At 37.1% G+C, this 14,841-nt stretch overlaps 1 protein-coding gene across 3 annotated transcripts in view; it reads right to left on the bottom strand.

Annotated features, from left to right (window-relative positions):
• The window catches only part of LOC135323463 (tRNA-uridine aminocarboxypropyltransferase 2-like), a 110,049-nt gene that overhangs the window by 27,218 nt on the left and 67,990 nt on the right, over positions 1-14,841 (bottom strand). The gene's annotated exons all lie outside the window — the stretch shown is intronic.

Here is a 14,841-nt window from a genome sequence, read left to right as displayed (position 1 = left end):
TACATTTATTCATATAATTTATTGTTCAATTTGATTAGAACTGATCTGCTTACTTACAACATTTCTCAAACTGATTTATTGGCTCTGCCTCAAGTGATAAGTTTATACCATCTCAGAAGTTAAACATTAAAGAAAGAGAAACTTCATTCGACCACCACATTGCTCCAAAACATCAGCTCCAAAAAGTATTGCCTTTATGAACAGCTGAGAAATGATAGATTTCACAGTATTAAACTAAATGAGCATTCAGTTATTACTCCTTTATTCTTAAAATTCTCATCTCCAGATATGTTTAAAGTATACTTTGCCATATAAATTAAGGTTTTGTAACATCATCACTGTCCACCAAAAATTATCAGTTCCTTTTCCAAACAATTACAGTACAACACAATAAATCCTAAAGAATTGTTAGAATAGCGCAAGCCAATTCATTTGCCTTGTTTCATTTTCATCCCAGCAGTTTTGTCTTATTTCTGTTTTCTCCAGAAAATGAGTGATTGTTTCCCCTGCCCATTTCAATATTGCTGCCATCTTGGTTGCCTGAGGCTTCTTAATTTTTCCTCACTTTAGACTTTTCCTTCTTCCTCACCTTCCCGATTTTTGCTTTTCATTTGTAGTGCATCATTTCCCTTCACCTCTTACATCCAGTTGCCCGTTCGTTAAAGTTAAAATTCCTTACTTACAAAAGGGAAACTCTAACCTGCTCAAAGACTCTGGATGACTGAGATCCAATTCCAGTACCTTAACTGACACTATGGGAATTGAAAGAGGGGGGAAAAAAAAACCAAAACAACCCACAAACAAGTGCAAAACCATTCTGTAAATACAAATTCAGGATGGAAGAAGAAATACAGGAAAAGATAAAGTCTTTAGTTGTTAGTGGGTAGGTTTAAAGGACAAGAGACATGCATGATTCAGAGTGTTTTAGAAGTTTCTAGCAAGGACTAGATAATGTTTAGATAATGTTTAGATAATTTAGAGAGATCCATTTCAACACCCCAAAAATACACACTTCAACCACGTTACTTACATAAAGCAATACAACATATTAACATTATGATTTCTGCATTATATAAAGATACATCTATCTTCTTTTCACAACTGTAATATTGCAGATATCTAAGTAAACCATTTAAAAACATACCTTGCAAAAGCCATTTTGTGCCCTCTTTCCTTTTTCTCACATATCTAATTGTCATTTTTTTTTATTGTTGTCATCTTTTTCTCTACCCCTTTCTCTTCTCACTGCTCTAGCAGTGTTCTTCCTTCAGTCTCCTACAACTCTGATTTTTCAAAATCTCTCTCCTTTGTTATTCCAATTCATTACTATCCCAGGGCATGACTAAGCTCTTATCACTTCTCTATATATCTCAATCTCCAGGTAGCCAACCCCAGAAATAATAACATACAACCCTACCTTCTAAATCACCTGACACAAATGCAAAACTAAATTCATATCTTAGTATGTCCACTCCCAAAAACAATCTCACTCTTCCCCATGAGAAAACTCTGTTACAAATAACATAAGTGAGCAGTAGTAGGTCTCTCCATCAGAATCTGGAGATAAGTACACAGGCCAAGACATAGTTCCTTACACTAAAGGATCCTAAGGAGCCAAACACCATCTTTCAGCTCCTATAGCTTAAATTTACTCACATCAATATTTTAAGATGTATCAGTCCTTGGACAAAACCATGACTGAAGATCAATGCATTTAAAGTTGCTTGCCACAACAGTTACCTTGGACACATTTTTAATCAGGCTATACAATTAGCAGCTGTTAGTTAATTTTAAAATGCACCAGTGGTCTCAAAGAATATATAAGTGCATCTTTCCTAAACATTACTTAGTATTCCTATATGTTCGAAAGGAAGTGGTAGAGAACATGCTTTATAGAGTTATTTCCTGCAAATTTAATGTCATCTTCACTTAAAACTCATTTTTAGTTTCTGCAGCTACTCAGCATATTTCTGCAAACAGTCTGGCACAACATATGACAAATTACTCAATTAATGAATGTGTACTACTTACTATAATGTCAAAAATAATACTTCATATTTAATGCCAAGTTATCTGAAGTTATTTCACGTCTGCAAAATCAAGGTCTACAGTCTCTAGCTCTGTACTCCATCTGACCCAGGGGTGGGGGAAGATTTTCTACTTAACACCTCATTAGCAGATTATGCTTGCTATTACACTATGCCAGGAGCCCATCATACAATCCTTAAATTATGGTCATACTAGAGAATTTTCATTATTTTATATTATAGAAAGGATGTTAACACTTATTTGGCTATTAAACTGCAAATCTGATCCCCATACCGAGGAGTAGATGCAGAGCAGATTCAAAAATGAAGCTCATGAACATATACTGGCCTTTGCCAACTACTTTCTTCAATTTGTTACAGTACTGTCAAAAGAAAGAGGAAAAATTGATTTAGGAGAGAGAATGCAGAATTAGGACCTCCAAATTTTGTGTACAGAATGAAATGCAAAAGTAAATGAAAAAGATATTTTTGTTGTTAAGGTTTGCTTTATTTTTACATTCCCTTCCTCGAACCATGCATGGATCTCCACCATGACACAGTAGGAAAGCTGGTTTATTCCAATTATGCAGAGGGCATTTTTAGCTCCTGCTAGGAACCCTGCTAGTTCCCAGCTAGGTATTAAGAAGGGTAAACTCAGACCATTGGTTCTCCAGGATGCAGCTTGAGCAACAGACCAGGCACCAGAAAGAAATCTTTTTCTCAACAGTGGACAACCACAATCTTCACAGTCTCTCCAGAAACTCAGAGAAACCACCTCAGATAACACTAGACTACCTGCAGATGCACGGACATCCCCTTCCTTGGGCCCAGACAACAGTGCCCTAAAGCCTTTTTTCTGTAAGAGCTGCCTGTGAGAAGGTCTGTCAGCTGGGTTCTGCTCCTCATTGCTTTGGGCTCAGCCAAAGCTGAGAGATTCCAGATCATCAGTATGCCAGAGGGAGGAAACTTGATTCTAACTCGAACTCGTGATTCTAAAACAAGCTCTACCCAAGAAAAGCTGGCTGCACTCTGCCTTATGCCATAGAGTCCAAAATCTGTTAAGCACAGCTTTCGAACAGCTGACTTGGTACAAAAGGGCAAATTTCTATTTCAACCACCAGCAGCAACCAAGTTTCTTCTTTTCTGGGGAGAGTGAGAGAGGATGGAGATAAGTGGTCCCAATCCATTTTTCTGAAAAATGAGATGATCACTGGGAAGAGATGAAAATAAGGAACAGCTGATTCACACACACAACCCCACAGACAGCACAGCACTGGGGATCAGAGAAAGAATACTTGACCAGGACAGCTCCCTGCTACAGTCTGTCCCTATCCTCCTCCCCCCGCCCTCCAAGATGCAGTTTACTCTTAAGGCATAGCACCTAAGAGATCCTCAGTCACAGGAATGTCACCTCAAATACAATCAGGGTGGCCTGATCGCCCACCACAGCTGGAATACACTGACTGAATGATTGATTCGGTATCACAAGCTACATACATCAAGGAGGAGTTCTGCCAACTTTGAGCACAAACTGAAGGGTAAGACAAAAGCAAAACAATACAGAAATCAAAATGAAATACAGTCAATACATATTTCAGACACAGCAAAAACACCCTCTTGAAAATTTGCCTAAAACCTATAAAAATACATGAAATATTTACTGCTCTCAAATGTGACTGGGGAAGTAGACCACTTCTAACCATTTTAACTAACAGGGCTAAGACACAAATGCATGACTTGCCTAGCCTTTTGTGGAGCTAAGGTAATTGTCTGCGAGGCCGTTTCGGGTAGGGTAATGCAACCATCTCATCAAAACTGCTCCACTAGATAGACAGACAAAGCATTAACATCCTGTACATCTCAAATCCAGCTTAACAGAGTTAAGGAAATGCACCTCCACATCTTATGTAGATAAAAATCTGATTTGATCTATCTTCTGCTTTACATCTGAAAAATCTCAGAATGAGTATTCATAAATACCCTATTCAAGTACATTTCAAAACAAGAATCAAGATATTTTATAACCATTTCCTCATAACACAATAAAAATATAATGATACAATAGTTGACTATTTTTAAGCTTGTCAAAACAATTTGTAAACCATAAGCATACTCTGGAATATTTCAGTTACTACCAAAATACAGCAATTTCAGGTTCAAAGAAGAGCAGCACATTTAACACCACTCAGCAAAACTAAACAATAGCATAAAAAAGAAAACTGAGAATATCTCAACCAACTCAAACTAGAGAGAAGAATTTAGATAAGCTGAATGCAATTACTCAGTGGAATTTAGCCAAGACACGGAAATTAGCCTATCTATTCTTTTTGTAAGTGCCAGGGAATTTGGGGGCTTAGTTTTCAAGCCATCAGAAGCCTGAAGCAACACATACAACCAAGTTTCATTTCTCTGCGTAACTCAAGACCCAGGGTTTCCAGAGACTCTAAAGTCAGCACTTCTCAAACTATTACACTAATTTAACAAACACCGGCTCCTCTGCCAAGACATCACCCTGTGAGCAAAAGCTAGAACCTTTGACTGCTTGCTAAGGCTCTGAACCCCAGTAGAAACAGTAGCCCTTTAGCGTTTTGCAGGGCTGAGCTCTTCTTTCAGGACCATCTTTGGGACTTTCCTAGTCAAATAATGACCCAGCTGATCCTGTTCAGAACCAATAAAAGCATAAGCATTGCTTTGATATGGTCAAAGACATAATTTTCAGAAATTAGGTCAAGCAACTGATTTCTGCTCCTATTTTAAATATTGGGACTGGAGCTCTTGCAGAAAACTAAGCACTATGCTTTGTCTTCTCCTCAGTGCCAATATCCTTCTCTTTTGCCACCACCTCTTCTGTGCCAATTTCTTCACTGCCCTTTTACTGGCTTTACTCTCCAAACAAAACCCAGCATTACTCCAAAATACCTTTGGGAATATAATGCACCTCCAAGAACAGAATGACTATAAGGGTTAGTAATACCCATTTCACAGGACACAATTTCTGCAACTCTTGCTTCCATTCATCCCATTTTCTACATTTAGATTACAGGCGCCTCAAAACAGGAAGAGGAACAGTACAGCCTTCTGCAGCTTCTATGAGAACCCTGGCATTTATTTTAATACTTCTCATGAGGATAGCGACCTTTTAAAATTGGGATTTCTGCATTGTAAATACTTTGCTCAATGGTAAGAGAATGAAATAAGTACATACCATCAGCCACCCTGTTTAACAATCAGTGGTTATTACTTTTAAGTCCTGTTTCTTTAAAACATATCTTCCAGAAAAATACATGAGTTTTTTGTTTTTTGGGTTTTTTTAAGTGAACTCTAAGAGCACAAAACCCAGCACGAAAAAAGCCCTCATCCTTCCACCTTGCCCATCATTCCAGAAACTGAGAGGTGCTGAAGAGAAGGAGCACCTTCTTCCACATGCTATTGTACAACTGATCTCTAACAAAAAGGGGAGCCAGGCATGGAAAAGGTCCGTCCCTCAATACCTTTTGCTTGTAAGCATATTTTCTAAATAGGATAGCATAAAAATCTCTCACACAGTTAAATAAAGTTACCTTCGTGACAGAGAAGATAGCCTGAGCAAAGTAAGCCTCAGCATGCAATTGCAATTTACATCAAGAATATAAATAACTTATTTGTTCAAAATCTTGGCTTTAAATTAAAGTGACATCTAAAGAGCTCTTTTCAAATTCTGCAGAATGTAACTGTCATGCAACTGTCACAAATGGACAGTCAGAAAAAGTAAATGGATGTCATAGAAATCTCCTCCCACTCCGCATGCCTTTTGATTGAATATTTAGATGCAACTATGGCATTCCTTGGTATCTGTTGCAGGTAAATTGCTGAAACAAGTCACAGATTATATTGCTACTCAAGTAAACTTCAGGGAAAGCAATTTGTTCAAATTCTTTGAAATGACAAGCTACTCTCCCCATTTTCCTGGACAATTTCCAGTGACCTCAAAAACACAAATAAAGCTTCCTTTTCCTTTTGGTACCTCACAAGCTTTTCCTCCCAGTTTATCACTTCCGGTTAGACTCCACGGTTCCATCACTACAAGCAGCCCTGGAAGATCTCACTGTCACACTGACAGGAACTATGGTAACCACATAATATGTTTTCTTCAAAAAAGCAGCAGAATTGCTTCTGCTGAACAGCGCAATGTGGCTGCAAACCCTTCTGCCTCCTCATTGTCCTTTCAGCCCTGTGCAGGAGAACATGAATCTGGGATTGCAATTCTGATTAACTCTTTAACAAGTCAAAGATAGTTTTCTTGCCTCCTTATATAGAAGGATCTGAGAGGTGCTCAGAATTTCCTTCAAGGGTCAAACATATGGCTAATGTAGGAAAACACAGTAAATGGCTATGCACTTTCAAAAATGTCCTTTGTTTGCTTCTTAAAGCAAAATGATTTAAGAACCAAATTCTTATTGTTGGGGAGTATTATTCACTACACATAAATGGTCCAAATTAAATCAGTAGAGCTACTCACCAAATGACTTAATGCTCAGCAACTGAATATAACCCTACAAGATCTTTGTTCCATAGCTATGTCAAATGATATCTCTTAAAAGCATTATCTCTGCATTTAGTTCCATCTCTTTCCAGTTACTGTAAAAGCAAGAGTTTGAAAGAAAATAAAATGAGTATCTTGTAATCTGATGTACTCATCAGGGTCCCAAATACTCCTATGTTCTGAAAAAAACATTATTCAGTATTTCATATTCTGATTTTTCTTTTTTTAAAAAAAATCTTTAAAAAGGATAACTCAGAACATACAGAGGATTTCTCTCTGCACCTTGCTTTCATTTTCAGATATAGTTGCGGGCCAAAGAAGCAAAATTGCAGAATTAAAGAACATACTCAGATTTACACCACCTTACTACAAAAAAGTTGAATAAAAAAAATTTTGTAACCAACAAACCAGAAGTGTATGCACTCCCCCCACCCCCCGCCCCCGATTTCAGGTTTCTATAGTGTCTGAGCCAAATTTGTTCAACACAAACTCTTTTCTAAGAGCTGGGAAAGTGAACAGTGAACCTTACAAAGAAAGCACTGCCTTTAAAAAGGCAATCAGAATATAGGCAAAGCTCTTGCAGTATTAAGAGATAACATTACATTCTCCACACATACAAAATTGTGGTACATTAGGCAAAAAGAAATACTGTAAACAAAAACCTTACAGGTGGCATCATTGCTTGGAGAATACAAGTTTCTTACAAAGCAAGATTGCTGTTTCATACTTTAGTTGGAATACAAATTAGAGGAATATTTGATGCAAGAACAAGCAGCTTTCATTTATTAAGTAGTCAGGAAAATTAACATGTCAAATGCCTACTAAAGTTAAAAAACAGCAATCAAACAAGTTTCTCTATTCTAAAAATATCTATAATTTACTGTATATATCTATATTGATCATCTTTAGAAGTGATAATGTTTGGAAGTCAGGTAAAATTCAGGTTCCAAAATACAGATATTTTCAGAGGAAAACCTGACACTTCATTCAAAATACCCACTACAAATAGGCACGCTGTTTTGAGATAGTCCAAGAGCTTCCTTATAAGTCTTTATGCTAAATATTTCTTTTCTCTCTAATACAATATGAAATCAAAGACATTTATGCAAAAATAGAGAACATGCAGTAGCATTCTTCACACTTCATGTACTTTATATTTGCAACTACTTCTGCCTATCTACTCATTTTTAAAGTGCCTTCCACCAGGAAACTGTCATCACAGCTTTCACAATAACTCAAGTTTTGAGTATCTTACCAGAGAAGCTAAGACAATGCAACAGTTTAGCACTTGTCGCACACTCAAAATGAAAAAATCTCCTTTCCCTTTAGGTTCTCAAACATTTAGCTTCAAGGTAGTAGACATACTTGCAAACTCTAGTAGTTTAGAAATGCCACCAAAATAAAGAGGCTTTTCCTCCTCAGAAAAGTAATGGAAATGGAATTTGTGTAACTGACATGAACTGAGAAAGAAAGACGCTAACACAAGAGTAAATCAAAAAATGAAAAAATACTAACAAAGTTCAAACAAAAGCAAACAAAAAAGCAGCATAACACTCATACCTGCTAGAAAGTTTTATTACTTCCAGAAGCAGAGCTATGACATTCAAAATGAACTTAGAAAATAATCTGAAAATGAAAAATTAAGTCCCTCAAAGAAGGGCTTTCTCAGCTCAGCACAAAGGTAAACACTGTCTTTTAAAGTTATTTACCATTATGAATGTTACTTTCATTGCATTCATATCCTAATGTTCAAAGGCTAAAAGGCTTTAGGGGTTGGGTCCCTTTTTTTTTAAGCTAACTTTTTAAAATATTTTTACATGCTTGTTTTTGAAAATATTTCAAAGGTTGCTTATGCCCATCTGCCTATTTGCAATCTCTGATGTCATGTACAACACAAGAGGGGCAAAGTTACAAAATCATAATGCTTCAAGCCGTTTCCCATGTCTTTTATTACTTACAGCATACATGAAAACAGCACAAGTTAAGTCCCCAACTCAAAAAATAATTACGAAAATAAAACTATGCTTACCTGAAAAAGTCCTTTTCAAAGGAGTAAGCAAGATATGCTGGCTTACTTTTAATAAAAAAAAGTATGCAAACAGTAACTATATATAGTTATACCACTTGTCTGCAGGAAGTAAAATATTTAACTGATCAGTGCAGCAACATTAATTTTTAAATTAACGAAAACCTTTATCTAAAGTAGCACTTTCTAAGATGGCATAACCACAGGCTGCTGACAGTGACAGACATGTCTCAGCCCGCAGTGCTGGAAGGAGGCTGAAGTATGTTTGTATCCACATATCCTGCTCCTCTGAGAACAGGACACTGGACTAGATGCCAGGAAATAACCTGACCTCACTGAATCACTGCGCTACTTTAGGCAAGTCGCCTTCTTTTTCTGAGCTCCAAGTTCTCTATCTGTAAGATGATATTTACCCAATATGGTAAAGTACTTGGAAGGCTGGGGAAAGGGGTGATGGACAAGTAGGAGACAGGAACATCAGAAATAGTGAGAAGTTATCTATAGATGAGTATCTTCTTTCCTCTCATTTTTTTGAGCAATATATACTTTTAAAAAGCTGTGGGAGTGACAAGGACAAAGTAAACAAGAATTATGAGAATCCTTCTTACATGCAGGGATATCAGAAAAATCAAGAGTCTCTTTACTACTGCACCTGTGTTTCTCGCATGAGCATTTATAAGCATAAGGAACATTATCAAAACCTGAAGACCTTAAGAAAGCCAACGTGTGGTCTTCAGTTAAAATAGTTGACTGAAACAACACCCTAGTATAGAGAAAAGCTAGTTTTAAGGTAATAGGTCCAATTCCTCTAACAGAAGGCAGCTTGAGGTTCACCTGAACAGCTAACACAAAATTAAGAGCTAACAGATAGGAAAGTTGAAGGGAAGGGAAGACCTCACAGATAAGATCAAAGAACAGATGGGACTAGCCTGATAGTATTTGGTCTATACACTTCCTATCAATAATTGAAATACCATCTAGTTATGATCTCAGCTTCTGAAATTGCAGGGTTTTTACCTATAACAAATACATTATATAATAGTGGCATTATGCTAAGTAAAAATAAACATACTTAAATAGGAGTTTTACAGTGCATGCCCAGCACATCATAAAATAGGCATTTTTAGTTAAATTTCTTTCCATGCTTTTTTTTTTTTTATTTAAGTAAAAGAAAAATCGAGAAACAGTTCTTAGTATTACCTCTCTTGCTCTGCTTACATTTCTAAAATGAATGTCAAGCAACAGATCAATATTTTATGCAGCACTATTCTTTTAATTATTAATAAAAGAGGAAAGTGCTGCAAGTAAATTCAGTCAGTGTGCAGAATACAGATCTACAGAACAGGGTCATGAAATGAAGAAAGAAAATTTAATTACATGTATTGTCACAGCTATTTAACTTTAATTATCTGCAAATATCAGAAAATTGAAAAGGAAAATTAAATACCTCAGTGTCAAAAAGTAATACCAGAGTACTGACATTGTTCTTTGGAACCTACTAATTACTGTTACTTTCTTTGGTTTCTTTTTTTATTATGTTACAAGGCAGTAAGTGCTTCCTTGGAAAAGGAGCAGAATCAGTTCCTGAGAACAACCTCAGGGGGATGAAGGTACATGTGCAGAAAGGTTAAAGAGGGGGAAAAACCCTTCAATTACAAGGTTGAGAACAAGGTCATTCACAGTTAAAAATATTTAATTCTAGTTTCCTTATTACAAAATCTTCATATCCCTTAAGAGCTTCAGCATGGGTTCAACACTACAAAACCTGCTCTTGAAATGTTCTAGCAGCAGGATATTCACATATATACATATACACACACAAAATGCAAGTAAAGAGTTCAAAAATATTTATGAAAGAAACACCAAATAAATAAATTTAAAGCAAAGAATGCTTCTGCCTAACGTTCAAGAGTGAAAACAGCCTATGTTTGAGATCTACCAAACTACCCAGGACCAAGTCACAAAGAAAATGTCACTGTAGAGAGGAAATAAATGCATACTTCTAAGCAGAAGTCAAATAAAGTGCACCTGTGTCACTCAAATTAATCCAAATGTCTGAAGGACAGTATCCTGTTGATTGCTCAGTGTCACATCTCTAATGCATATAAAGGCTTGACCCAAGATAAATCTCCATTGTTATCCCAGTCTGCTCAAACCAGTTCTAGCACAGAACACTTCGTTCTTTAGGGTCCAAGATATTTTCTTCAATGTTTCAGTCATAATAATATAGCAGGTACAACCTGAACACATTCCTAAACATTTCAGAAGAAGAAAATCAGATTTCTTAACTTTGACTCAAAGCCACATTTTTATTTTTCTTGATCTTTGAAATCATTACACAGCACAAGGTGTGACCTACTTATTCAACAAAAACAAATTTCCTTGCAACAACAAAGACTCTACAATTTAAAAACACCAACATAAACAAGGAAAGCAGCTTACTGCCAAAGATTTTAAAGACTTCTATGGTCTACAGATCACTGGGCTCTCCTAGGAGATTTTTAGTAAAATCACAGATGTCACATAGATCTAAATCAAAAGTGTTTATAGAACAAATCAGTGGAAACAAGGTACTTTTCTTCCACTGGAATCAGGATGCATGGCTGAATACATGCTCCTTTCTGGGACCTATATTCCTACGATTTCCCCCACCACAACTGTGCAAATGGATACACAGAAACACTAACTAGCAGCATTACAAATCCACAGAATCCAGTCAAATAACCCACAACAAAAAAGCACATTTGCTGGGGGGGGGGGGGGGGGGAACCTCCCCCCAAAACACTCAGCATTCAGCAACTGAACCACTGCTTCAGGTTCTCACTAGCCTTCCGCTGACCTGCCCCACAGATATTCCAGGGTGGTCAGTGAACATAAGGGGAAGAAACAGAAAAGCACAGGTGTTTCATATATATTTCACTGCATTGTCTTCTAATTTTAATATGCCAATTTGGCCAGGTTTCTCAGAAGCTGAGGATAAGACAGTTTCCCCCACTCCAGTACATTGTCATGCTTTATGAAAATTCTTTCATTCACTGAAATTCAAGACAGCATCATACCATGATGTTGCAAACTTTTACTTAAAAAAAAAAAAAAAAAAAAAAAAAAAAAAGACAACAAACTGGTCAGGATACCTCTAATTAACCAGTCTGAGGTCAAAGGTCATAACTTCCTGTCTTCAATAACACTTTTTCCAAACCTCCCCCTTGTATTGGGGATAATTGTATTGAAGTACCTCGATGGGTTTTTGGAGCACTACAGTATTTTAAGTCATCAGTAAGCACTTTTGAAAATGTGCTTATATTGATTACAAACTGCAGCATGTTTAGTGGACTGTGCTCATCTTATGAATGGAGTGAGTCAAGGGCCTTGATCTTTTCAAAAACTACACAAAAGCCAGAGAAGGAATGAAATAAATTTTGCAAAAGTAATCCTTTTCTAAACTTAGTGCTGAGCAAAGAGCATGTGCACAATAGCTGGGAACTTTGCAGCTCATCACCACAAACAAGATCATAAGCAAAAGCCTTTGGGGCAGTTTGCTCAAAACCCATTATGTTTACCTGTAAAACTGCAACTTCTTGAAAGCTAATAGTTTTACGACTAAGCATTTACAAAAGCACCTTTTATCACAGGATTCCTCAAATTGCATAAGAGTGTGTGTGTGGGGGGGGAGACTGTATGGTAAGATCTACCTCACCTACTGGCAGGTAACACTTTTTTCTAGTTCATTTAACAACTCATTTCAAGACGATGAAAGTTGTGTAACACAGAATACTTAAAGGAATGCTTAATTGAAACTACAGGGGAATTTAGCTTAAGAAAAGACTGTTACTTTCCCTTACAGGGAAGAATTTGGCTAGGATACTTAACAGCCCATCACTCATGGAGACAGTGCATAAGAAAAAAAAAAACATGTGCCACCCACTTTTTTTTTTTCTTTTTCTTCCCTTTTTTCCCTCCTAAAATCTAGTTGTAAGCACTTCAGCGAAGCACCAGCATCCCCAGCAGCAGGAGCTGCCCAAACTCCGGGTCTTTCCCAGGCACACCGGTGAGAGTAGGCACTCAGTCAGAACTCAGATTTTTGCTGCCATTTGAGAGAAACCCACCAGCATTTTGTACACTCAGCACTGATGATTTGGAACAACCCATCTCAAAGGGAAGGTTGCTCCACAACTTGTCACCTATTCTACCTGTCTTCTCACAGGTATTCCCACTCTGGTTGGTGTCAGTAGTGGGATGAACCCTCCGCCACAGGCACGGAGTGCTGTCAGGGAGCTACACTCCCACTTGGCTCCCAGGACAGAGGCAAACCCTTGTGTGTTGCTGAGAAAGCGTTCTGGAGCTCATCGCAGTCTCCTCACATCATAAGGTCCCAGCACAGGGGAAGGAAGCAGGAGGTGGGTCTGAAGGAAAGAAAGACCTAGACCTGGCAATAAAGTCATACCTGAAGCAAATTAAGTTGAAGAGCATCTAAGGAAAAGGAGATAATATAAACAAGTGGAAGAGCTGAGGCTACAGGGAAGGAGGGAAACAGAGGTGAAGGGGAAGAGTATTTAAACCTGAACAATTAAAAGTAATCCTACAGTTAGCATAAGCCCACCCATATGTTCCCAGCAATAATGAAACAAGGAAGTAGGCTTCTGCTTCCTGCAATTGGCAGCTTTCTCTCAGCTTGTTTAATGACATTAGCTAATACTGTGGCTCCAGCTCACTCTTAATGACAGTTTTAAAGGAAATTGAGGTCTCCCTTCCTTAATTTAGTCAGACAATTGAGCACCAAAACAAGAACAATAATTCTGTAAGGTCTGTAGAAGATCATCAAGCATTGCACAAAAGGCCAACTAGATCCCTTTGCATTAGAAAACTTTGCATTTCCCACAGCATTTGTAAGACCCATTGTTTCCACCTAAGCAGGAACGCAAAGGTTAACAATCTCACAAAAGCTGAAGCACACATGGCACTACACAACCTGTGACAGGGAGCATTTTATTCTTCAGCTTTATTTAGGCTGCACAATTAAATCATTTAATATGAAAAACACACTTGTATGGATGTACATTATTTATTCAAAAAACCAAAGCAATTCCGCTGTACTGTACTTGATATTAAGCTGATTGTCTGGAAGTTGGAAACTATTTTGTAAGGCACTATTTTTCTCTCTCTCAAAAAAAAAAGAAGGAATTTCTGAAAGTCTTAATAGAAAGGCTTTGTATTTTACAGAAGAAATGTGTAACAAGAAAGTCTTGAGGTAATATATTAATACCCCGACTGATCTGAGAGATCAAGAACTTAAATCTCTCCAAATAACTATTCTAAATGGAATTACTATGCTCTTCTGATCCAAGCAGTGACATTCAGTCTAAGTAGAAAACTCACCTACTTGTGGAAGTTTGTTTCTCATTTTAACAGTATCATATATTCTCATTGACCACAATAAGCATTATTTAGGAAAAATGGATAGTAAGCTGACTCAAAAGAAAACCCAAAAGTGTTCAAAAGAGCCCTTGTGAAGAGACGGTGGTGAAGACAATGATGAAGCAGGGATAAAACAGGCTGTGTACAACAGTCCACAAACATGAGTATCAGCAGAGGTTAGATCTGTATGAAAAATTAAGAGAATTCATACAACTGGATAGAACTGAATTCCTGAGTTCTAAAACCCTTGAACAGTACTATCCCCCCCACCACACACACTTTTTTTTTTTAAATGTATTTTAATTATCTTGAATTCTATTACTTCTAGTTTTAGGTGCTAACTATACCATTATCTGCATAAAGCTGAAATACAGTTAATCTTTATTTGTATAGCTCTGATCCAGAGAAATATGTGTGTGTGTGAATGTGTATTTATATATAGGTATTTAAATGTCTGACTGTTTTACCAAACGTATTATGGAGTTCAGTATAAAAAGTGTGAAAGCATATGTACGCACACACACATATATATACACACACACACACAGAGCACGCAATCTTTCTCAAACAGACTACAACCCATTAAATTTATATGAGAATAATTGTAAAATGAGAAAATAACACAGTTATCTTCAACAAAAAAGTGTGATAGCATTTGCATAAAAACTAAACACAAATGAGTATGAGTACACTGACCTTAGGTATATGTGAGTCAGTAGCTTCATTTATGTAAGCACTCCCACTGAAGCCACCTGGACTACTGAGGCATACAAAGGTAATTTCATACTTAACCATTCACAGTGCTGGGATCTAACACTAGCACCCTGCAATCTCTCTTCATCCCAGGTTTT

The sequence above is a fragment of the Dromaius novaehollandiae genome, chromosome W, assembly GCF_036370855.1.
Source record: "Dromaius novaehollandiae isolate bDroNov1 chromosome W, bDroNov1.hap1, whole genome shotgun sequence".
Classification (NCBI taxonomy): Eukaryota; Metazoa; Chordata; class Aves; order Casuariiformes; family Dromaiidae; genus Dromaius; species Dromaius novaehollandiae.
This window is presented reverse-complemented; position numbering and strand designations above follow the sequence as displayed.